General features: G+C 49.5%; 2 non-coding genes across 2 annotated transcripts; one reads left to right on the forward strand and one right to left on the reverse strand.

The window, feature by feature from the left end:
• Positions 1-268: 268 nt before the first annotated feature.
• TRNAP-UGG lies at positions 269-340 on the reverse strand. The gene has a single exon. It is a non-coding gene; the product is annotated as a tRNA-Pro (tRNA).
• Positions 341-1,604: 1,264 nt separating this feature from the next.
• On the forward strand, positions 1,605-1,686 carry TRNAS-GCU. Its single transcript has one exon. It is a non-coding gene; the product is annotated as a tRNA-Ser (tRNA).
• The last annotated feature ends 8,314 nt before the right edge of the window (positions 1,687-10,000 follow it).

Genomic DNA, 10,000 nt, shown 5'->3' on the forward strand with positions numbered 1-10,000 from the left:
AATGGGGTTGCTGAGCTTTGCAGGAAGTCTCCTCACTTCTCACCTAATTTTGCTGCCCCTGTTCACAAATCCCCCATTCCGCCCCATGGGCCCTACCCAAAATCACATCCTCTGGGAAACCATTCCAACCTCCTCCGCTGTTGCTGATGGAGGAGGCCCTCCCAGGCCCGGCCCCGAATCAGGCAGCAGCAGGCAGTGGGGTGGCCCTCGTCTGCAGGAGGACTGTGCCCAATAGGTACTGTGTGGGGCAGGGGGGTGCCCAAAAGGAGGGCTCGTCCGGGATTTGAACCCGGGACCTCTCACACCCAAAGCGAGAATCATACCCCTAGACCAACGAGCCTCCATATGGAGCAGTTTCTATCAATCTCCCTGTGCCCCATTAAAATTTGGACTGATTCCCCATCCCTATTTTCACTACTAGATCTAGTACAAGCTGCTGCCCTTTTCTTGTCCTCATTTATCCTGAAGGAAACATTGAGGATATTTATTTCCAGTTTTCCTGTGGGCTCCAATGCTGGTAGGATCACCATCCAGTGTAAGTCCAGGCAGGAGCCACCAGCCCTGGGGGGATTTCTTCCTCCCAAACACTTTTTCTGGCTGAATGGTATGGTGCCTTGCTTCATCCTGAGTATTTCAGCCTTCCTCCTGGATGCCCAGAGCAGTGCTTGGCTGCCTTTCTCCCATGTGACTTGAGATAAGTTTGGCAGGTGTGAACAATGCAGCACCAGGAACCTGCTTGCCAGCTGCTTTCCCCCTTGGCTGAGGCACACCACACTGGGGTAGGGGTCCGGGGCTCAGGGTGCATAAGCACAGGGTGTTCTGGGGCTGCCCTTGGGATCAGGGGACCAGCATCATGGGCAAGTGGGCACCAGATTGAAGTGCCTCTCTAGTAAACAGGAGATTCTGGGTTTGACCCCCAGTGGTGCCTGTTCTGAGGGCTGATTTTCTTCCTAGCCCCTGGTTGGGGACTCTGCCCCAGGCTGGGATGCTCTATAGCCAGTGGCTGGGCAAGCACAGGACACTGGGGAGAGAGTCTCTCAGCTCTCTGGTGACCCTGCCCTGCACATGGGAAGAAGGATGATTTCCTTCTGTTCCATATTCCTGGGAAGCTTAAATTGAAGAGTTGGTACAAAAACTATCTCAAAATCCAGAATATTTGGGAAATTAAGAGGTACATTGTGCAGACCAGGTTTCCCCTGCCATCTTCCGCTTCGATTTACAAGCATAAATGGTACAGAATCACACAAGAAAATCCGTCTGATTGTAGCCCAGGATGGGAGAAAGGCAATAGATTGTGGAAACTTACAACTATAAGAAAAGAAAAAAGAAAAAAAACAACACATCATAAAGCCTTATTTTTGGCAAAAATAACTGTAGCAGTTCTGCCCACCCTACTCTTTATCACTCTTTGAACTGGGACCGAGAGGAGAGGGACAAAAGAACCACAGACTTCTTGCCATGCTGTTGCTGCCCACTCTGGGAAGGGCAGGAACACAGCTCAGTCCCACAGTCCAGCTCTCTTGGAAGAGAGCTGAGGAAAAAGTGATGGGCTGGCAGCTTTACCAAAAATGAAAAAAAATTCCCCAAATTGCATGACAGCACAGGACGAGGTGGCTGAGTGGTAAAGGTGATGGACTGCTAATCCATTGTGCTCTTCATACGTGGGTTCGAATCCCACCCTCGTCGGTTCTGTAGATTCCATAAGGGCCCTTACAGGGGGCTTTTGGGCCAGCCCCTGGCAGCCATGGCAAGAGCTCTGTCTTCAGGCCACATTTTGGTAGCCCTCCCTGGGGCAACTGCAGGTGACTGTGCCATCCAGCCCCCACTCCACCTGCAAATCCTCACCTCTTCTCCCTGGCAACCTGGCAACCAGTGCATCAGTGCTTCACTGCAGCCAAGGAAACACGTTGTACCAGCCCTGTAGCTGCTTCTGTCTGCCTCTTTCTGTTGATGAGAATGTGGCAAAACAATGCTGCGGGTGGGGATGCCTGCCCTGCACCAGCTTTTGGGCTCTCCCTGGGGCCACATTTCCTCCCTGAGCCTGGTGAGATGCGTTGGAGCCATCAGGGAGCGGCCTGCCCCAGGAACAGGGGCAGGTGGTAGTCGTCACCTCCAAGCGGTTCCACTTGCCAGTGCTGCGATAGAGGGAACGTCCCAGCAGTGACAGCCAGGCACCTGCAGGGGGGTGTGGGAAGCTTCCCAGGGAAATGGCAGGAATGGCAGCCCAGGAGAAGCACAGCTTCCCCTGCCCTTGCATTCGGTGATGAGGCCTTCTGCAGAAATGTGCCAGCCACGGTGATGCCACAGAGCCCCAGTTCACCTGGGGACCCAGCAATTACAGAGTCTGTGAAACTGGATCTCCTGCAGCCCCAAGGCTTTGGGCGGGCTATGCTCCCAGGGCTCCTCTAAAGTCCTTGCATGTGTTCTTGTGCAGAGGCCTGTGTCCTCACCGCTCCACAGGGTTCCCACGGCAGCCTGTGGTGGGATGGCAGAGGCTGGCACTCCCTGGCCAAAGCCAAGCACAGGTCCCTATCCACCAGCTCTGTAGGGAACTTCTGTGAACTCCAGCAATTGCCATGGGAAGTTTTTTTTTAATGTGTGAATAAAACCATCCTCAGCATTTCAGGCTGGATATCAGTAAAAATTTCTTCTCGGAAAGAGTGGTGATGCAGTGGCACAGCTGCAGGGAGTGGTAGGATCACTGTCCCTAGAGGTGTTTCAGAACTCTGGGCATGTAGCACTGAGGGCATGGTGGGGGGGGAGGGGATCTTAGAGGTCTTTTCCAACCTGAATGACTCCATGATTCTATGATTTCCATCTGTTAGTTGAGATAGTCAAGAAGCCTGGGAACAAAACTACACAGGACTGAAATGGGTGCACATCCCAGATCCATTGCAAAAGTTAAGAAAATGGGCTTGATGTGTTTGATTTCACAATATTTCCTTGGTTTTGTGGTTTCTCCAGAGAAAGTCATGTCTCTAGCAGAAAGAGCTCATTTTCTGAAAAGAATAGGGGTTAGTGAAACCAGTCCTGTTTTTTCTTCTAGACACCCTCACCCCTAGGAAGAGGTCTTTTCCCTATGGATTTTCTTTTGTTTTAATCTCTCTCATTGCAAAAAACTGATTATTTTGACTTCCTGACCATTGTTTTGCCCTTTCCCTTCTCCAAGCAGAGGACTTTAGTCAGTGCAGTGATCTGTTCACACTCAGATGCCTTCTTAAAATACCCCTCTGCTTGAACTGCAAACATCACTGCATGCACCGATGTTGTGCTGGAACATGATGATCCAATGTGAGCAGCCTACTCACTCCAATAACTAAAGTGACTCTGAAAACCCCTACAAGGCACATCTGTAACAGTGATGCTGAAATCCCCCTGGCTACACACATGCTTGTGGCCCAATACTGCCATAATTTATTTTGGGGCAGAAGGTGTTTATGCCTCCACATAGGCTCTGCTGGAGTGAATGAGAAGCCTTCTTCCAGCTTCCCCCGGAGCCTGATGGCTCATTCCCCTGCTTGGTACAACGTCAGCGATTCCTTCTCCCCAGCATGTAGCTGATTCATGCTTAAATGCAGGTTGGGACTTCTGTGACTCCCTGTCTCTCTAGCAAGTTAGCAGGGTTCAGCAGAGCAATCCGGAGTCACACCTATCATTAGAATGTCTTGGCAGTTTCTCTCCATCACAGGAAAGAATAGCCGTGAACTTCTGACTCAGTGCTCCTAGCATGTCCCAAGATTAGGTTGGAAAGTCTCTTGGCCTCTGCAATCAGCTCACTGAGCAAAGTTCGCTGCTTACAGTCAGTGTCACCTTTAGGGATGAACTCCAGAGTCTTTTTAACGCCCTTCTGTGTCTTTGATTTGTTTACTTTTAAAATCTGCTCAACTTTCCAAACTGAATACATGCCTCACACCTGAGGAATATCAAAATACAAAATAGTCCATGTGGATCCAAACACATAAACTGGATCCAAATGCATAAACACTTGGTCACGCCAGATTAGCTCAGCTACACTGGGCTTGCACTGAGCCGTGCCTATGTCTATGCTACCCAGATAGCTGGGGAAGAATGAGGGCTGCAGAACTGCAGCACCACGCATTGGATCATCTCCCTCACCATCCCTCACCTCTGCAGCATCCCCCATCTTCCAGTCACCAACAGGATCCCGTGACACCGAGGCAGTGCAGGATCCTGGCTGTTTGTACTGAACTTGTGCACAGATGTATTTCTCCTAATTGGGGCTTAAAGCCCCAAATTTATGAGCTTACCTCAGGTGAACTTGGGAGCTGAATTCCCCACTGATTTACGGTTGTGCTCAGAAGAAGGTGGGTAGGAAGGGGAGATGTGCTGGGGATGCACCTGCCCTAAATTCTGCTGAAGCACTCTCCTCATAGCATCCAACCTAAAATGTACTTTGGCCCTGGGAGGTAAAATAATTACTGCCTGTAACTGGAATCATTTCAATCTTACTCAGTACTAAATGGAAGCAAAACATGACAGATGAAAGATGAAACTTTGTAATCAGGTGGGGGAGCTTTCCAGGAGAAAACTGCTGGTTACTGGGAAGTTTCATGTGGAAGGAATGCGCCAGCTCCCCTGGGGGTCGGGGCACCCTATATAACACCAGGTGCTGCTGGGCCCTGCCACCCGCTTCCCAGCTGCTGCATCCTCTGCTGCCCAGGTAAGTTGAGATGCTCTGTTCCTTCCTCTGACCGAGCTGCTGTCGGCACTGATGTGTGTTGCCCAGTCCTTGGAGAGGGGTCGAGGTTTGTTGTCTGCCTCCCACCTGCAGAGGCCTCGGGGAAGGGATTCTTCCTGCCATAACATGAGGGTGCAAGGGGATGAGGAATGCAAGGTGAACTGGGTACGTGCCACAGGGATCTGTAGCCACATAGCCAGGCATGTTCTGCATGGGTTTTTCTGCTAAAAAAGAATATAAAGAGCAAAAAGAATAGCACATTCCCTGGTTACAGAGATCAGTGCCCCCCTGTTGACGGGAGGGCAGCAGAGATCCCTTTAATTTTAGCCTGTGCTAAATCTAGCTCACTCGTGTTGTGTTGATTTAAGTGTTTTTTACCAGCAGCAGGAAGCATTCCAGTGAGCACTCTGCTTGCTGAAGGATTGCTGTTACCTCTCCAGCTCTGCCTCCCGGGGCAGGTCATTCAAATGAAATCAAATTATCCCTACCTCTAGCTGCCAGAGCCACCAAGTTAGAGCTCCGCAGGGAAAGGACAGCATCTGCCCTGCGCTTATGCCCTCCTCTGCCTTCCAGGTGCCTGTTCTCGCTGCACGATGTCCTGCTACGACCTGTGCCTGCCTGCCTCCTGCAGCCCCAGGCCACTGGCCACCAGCTGCAACGAGCCCTGCTACCGGCGCTGCTGGGACTCCACCACCATCATCCAGCCCCCCACCGTGGTGGTGACCTTGCCTGGGCCCATCCTCAGCTCCTACCCACAGAGCACCACAGTGGGGTCCACAGCATCGGCAGCAGTTGGGAGCTACCTCCGGTGCTGCGGGGTGCCAGTGGCCTCCGGTGGCACACGGGGGCTGGGGAAAGGGGCCTTGCTGTGCCTTGGGGGTGGGCTGTAGGGTGTCCCCATCGGCCAACTCATCCCACTGGCCAGCAAGGAAGGAAAAACGAAGCACGGGAACAAGACTGGGGAAGAGGACTAAGGAAGTGCCCGCATGTTTCCAAGCTGTAAGGGGCACCTGCAACTCTTCCAGCAGGAAGGGATCCTTGGGTACTTTTCATTCAAGATTGCGCCTCTGTATACCTTTCTCTAGCTATGCCTTACTGTATGCTTCCATGTAAGTGTAACACCCTGTGATGTTACTCAGCATTTACTATTAGCTTATAGCTGGCTGCAGACAGAAGATGGTTGCCAAGAGCTGCAGAGGCAGCAGGGGCAGAGGAACACTTCGTAGGGGTCATTAAATAGTGTTTGTCTGTTCCTTTAGTGAGCATTAGAAATACACTTCTCATACTCTCAACTGGTTTATTCTATTTCTTTTTCTTATTAAAGACATGCTACATCATAGCCTGAGTCTTCTGATGTTCTTTTTGCCTCTGAAGTGGTGATGTGCTCTGATTGCAACTTACTACATATGTGGGTGTTGTTTTTTTGGTCTGAAATGGGAATTTCTGATGCTCAGTGCCACACTGTGCTGATGTGAGCATGTGGCTTGCTGTGTCCAGCCCAAAGGAAAACTTTTGCAGACCTTTATTGCTGCCCTACAGCAAATATCAGTTTAGGGACACATGCAACAGCTTCACTGTCTTTTCCCACAAGGCTGTGGCAACATCAAGGTTTGTTGCTTCAAAATGGTATTTTGCCTGTTTTTGCAGTGATTTTTTGGTTGGATGGAGGATAAAGAAAGATAAGTTGCCTTCTTGGGAGATGCTTCTTTGAATGATCACCCTTTGTCCAATTTTGCCCAAGGAGGTGGGGTCACCATCTCTGGAGATGTTCCAGAACTGCAGAGATGTGGCACCAAGGGATGTGGTCAATAGGCATGATGGGGTGGGCTGATGGTTGGACTTGGTGATCTTAGAGGTCTTTCCCAGTCTTAATGACTCCATGAGTCTACGATTAAAGCTTCCTGGGGCAGCTGCAGTATAATCAGAGAATGGAGAGATCAGCACATGCCAGACCACTCCTCCTGGATCCTTGCTTTCTGTTGCTGAACAGAGTAATGTAAAACCACATACAACATTAGAGAAAGAACCTAATGCTATCGTACCGGCTACTGAAACACTTGGAGCTGGATAATGGCTATAATTTCTGTGCAACAAGAATTTCTATCATTTCCAGTCTTCCTTTCTGCTTTTGATGATGGCAGAGGTGGGAAGCATCTGTATCTCCATGAAAACAATAATTTAAAACAACCTGTTCTATTAAAAATACATTCAAAATGAATACAAAATCTCTCTTCCCATATGTTTCAGGGGACTTCCTCAGATCTCATGAGGATATCTCTATTTCTGGCTATAGCCACAGTATGAGCTTCTCCCTGAGCTATTACCAAAAATAAGGACCTGCAGATTTTGACTGAAGTCATTAGATGGAGAAGAATAATTATTTTACAGGGAGTGGATGTAGGCACTGAGTAAGCCTCTTTGTAAGATGCCATGGAACACCAAGCAGAACATTTTCAGCTAATGAAATGAGGAATAATAGTGCAACTAAGTCCTCCATAGACTTTGTATAAATCTTTCAGTCTTTATACATTTTGGTGGTGTGAAAATCTACACAGAGCTTATGAGTGTTTAGAATGAGGTATGCTGGGCTTGGAAGCAAGTTGATCTTACCAAGCTCAACTGGTTCTACTGCTCAGATCTTCATAGAAGTGCTCCTAATTTGGAAATACTCTGCATGGCATTTGCTAGGCAATTAGAGCTCTGGGAAAAAAAGAGGCGTGGGTTCCCATCCATGTTCCAAGTCATTTTTAGACCAACTGCAGACATTGTTCCATAGAGAGGGAATGAAAAATTGTCCCGAGTGCTGCAAAGAGGAAAAGCAGCGAACCAGTAGCAAGAGCATCATTAGAAAGTTATAGGCATCTGAGGCTGGTACATCTGCTTTCCAACAGACTGCATAGGACAGTACAGGATGGAGCAGGGAAAAAGAATAATGACATTTTGATATAGCTTTTCACAATGACTCCATGGGTGAGATGGTATAGACTTTTCTTTTCTGAAGAGCCAGTGTCTCAAAGGAGACTGAAATCCATGCAAGTCCTTAATTTAACTTGAAAATTGTGATGTCTCAGTGCAGACAGAGCCGGGGAAGGAAGGATCTGAGGCCCTGCAGTGATCCCCAGCCCAAGGGATCTGGCACCTGTCTCCAGGGCTGCTGTGACTCCTGGCTGGGAGCCTGGCCGTCTTGGTTGCCAGCTCAAGAGCTGTCCTGAATTCACTCCACTTTGTATTCCCCCCAGACAGTGCTTGCCCCAAGCAGAACCCCACAGACCTGCTAATTAGGCCCTAAAATAGAGGTACCTGTAAAGACATTGCAGCCACAGGCCCCAGTGAGAAACTGGAAACGACATATGAAAATTGAGATGAAAAATAGAGCTCAGTGAGTGGAAAGAGGCACATGGAAGGAAACAGGTGGGTGCTGGGGTTTGGTCACAGCATTACTTTCTCACGGCTTTCAGCAGCAACAACAGCAGCACTGCTCAGAGAAGACTGGAGCGTAGTCTAAATGTGACTTTTGGGCCATGCCTGGATCTCTAGAGTTTCATGACTTCTGCTGTCCTCTCATCTTTGCTGACTTGTTCATGTCCTTGGAAGAAACCTCTTCCCCACCAAAACGCAGGATCCTCCTCCTTCAGCAATCGGTGCTTCCTGGAGACTCCTACTTCCCTTCATGTTCATTCTTCTATCCTTTGCTTTTGTGGACCCAAATGCACTAGCAAAAATTACAGTGGTGGAGTACTCCAGCTCAAATCATGCTGTTCTGGAACTGTGATGGTGGCAACTCCCTTTCAGGAGATCATGTCTACTGGGGTGTTGATCTCCTCTTTAGGTTGTTTATTACCACAAGCACATCCCAGCTTACACCACCACCCTTGGTGAATGGGCTCACTTGTTTTGTTCTGCATTTCTGTGCTTGGGGAAGCCAATAGTAGCAGAGAGCAAGTATCTACTGCACAAGGAAAGCCCACAGCTCTTTCTGAGTGCAATGATGGGTGCCTGGCTCCTCTGGGGATGGAGAAAGGGGAGAGGAAGGATGAAATCATAGCTTGGGCTGCAACAAATGGAGACACACAAAGAATTGTCATGGAAAAGAGAAGACTGCTACAAATGATAAGTCAGTGAGACACTCAGGAGTGGAAGCCCCAGGCAACTTGGGTTTGGTGATAAAAATGAACAGATTGGTGGTTACTGAGACAGCAGGATTCCAGCACCTCCGTGCATGGCTTCTCTGCACACCCAGATGTGGAGGCCAGAGTCCTGGTGGCTCACAGCAGTGGGACAGGTCAAGGAGACAGTTCCATTGCCAGGTCATAAAGGGTAAACTCCGTCCCAGCACCTGGACAACAAGCTGAGGGCAACCCTAGAACTGCAAGGATCTCTCAGTGGGTAACTTCCCTCATCCTTGCTGAGACAAGAACTACTGGTCAGAGTGCTTGGGGACATATATCCTGGAGTCAGCCTGGTGGTGACAGGGAGCCAGCAGGTGTGACAGTCCATGGTGGGATTTGTTTGCAAGCACCTACTCTTTTTATTAAGGAGAGAGAGATGAGTTGTGTGACAGGGATAAGAGGGAGGAGAGATTGCTGCTGAGATAGGCAAACTGCCTCAAACACCAACGGCTGCGCCCACAGACCAGCTGTGGGGCAGAGACCTGCAAAAGCCTGGGGAACCAGACAGGCAGTGATTCCAGCCTGGGGGAACTCCACAGTAAGGACTGTGTTTCTTCCTCAGGGCTGGAAATCTCACAGAGCAAAGTAATCACAGGTCACCCACACACCTGAGTCACAAAGGAAAAGGCAGAGAAATCAAAAGGCACTAGTATTCTAGTCTGGTCCTTCTGGTGCCACTCATGGAAGCAGGGACCCATGGCTTGCATCCTGATGAGCTGGAAGCTCCGTTTGTTCTGTCAGCACTGCACTGCACCCTGAGCCTAAATCAGCACCATAGACTGTGCTCAGCTACCCCACACCCACAACCTCTGAGTTGCTCCCCTTGGGGATGGGGAGACAGGGGTGCAAGCACAGCCCAGGTCCAGAATGTTTACAGCATCCTGGACTAAAACAGCCAGGGATGCAAGTTTGAAACTCAATAATTATTAAGTTAAATGTTCCAAGGCTATCATTCCTGTTTGTTGAGATGTGTCTGCACTGTTCTGAGAAGATGAGCGTGATCTGCCTATGGCTGTGTAAGGTGGTTCTTGCTTGCATTCCTTGAGTGGTGGTGGTGGAGCTGGGCAAAGCTGTTCAGTGGGCCATGGTGCTTTGCTCTTCTGTCTCCATCCTCAGCATGAGGAGTGGCCCA

The sequence above is a fragment of the Meleagris gallopavo genome, chromosome 7, assembly GCF_000146605.3.
Source record: "Meleagris gallopavo isolate NT-WF06-2002-E0010 breed Aviagen turkey brand Nicholas breeding stock chromosome 7, Turkey_5.1, whole genome shotgun sequence".
NCBI lineage: Eukaryota > Metazoa > Chordata > Aves > Galliformes > Phasianidae > Meleagris > Meleagris gallopavo.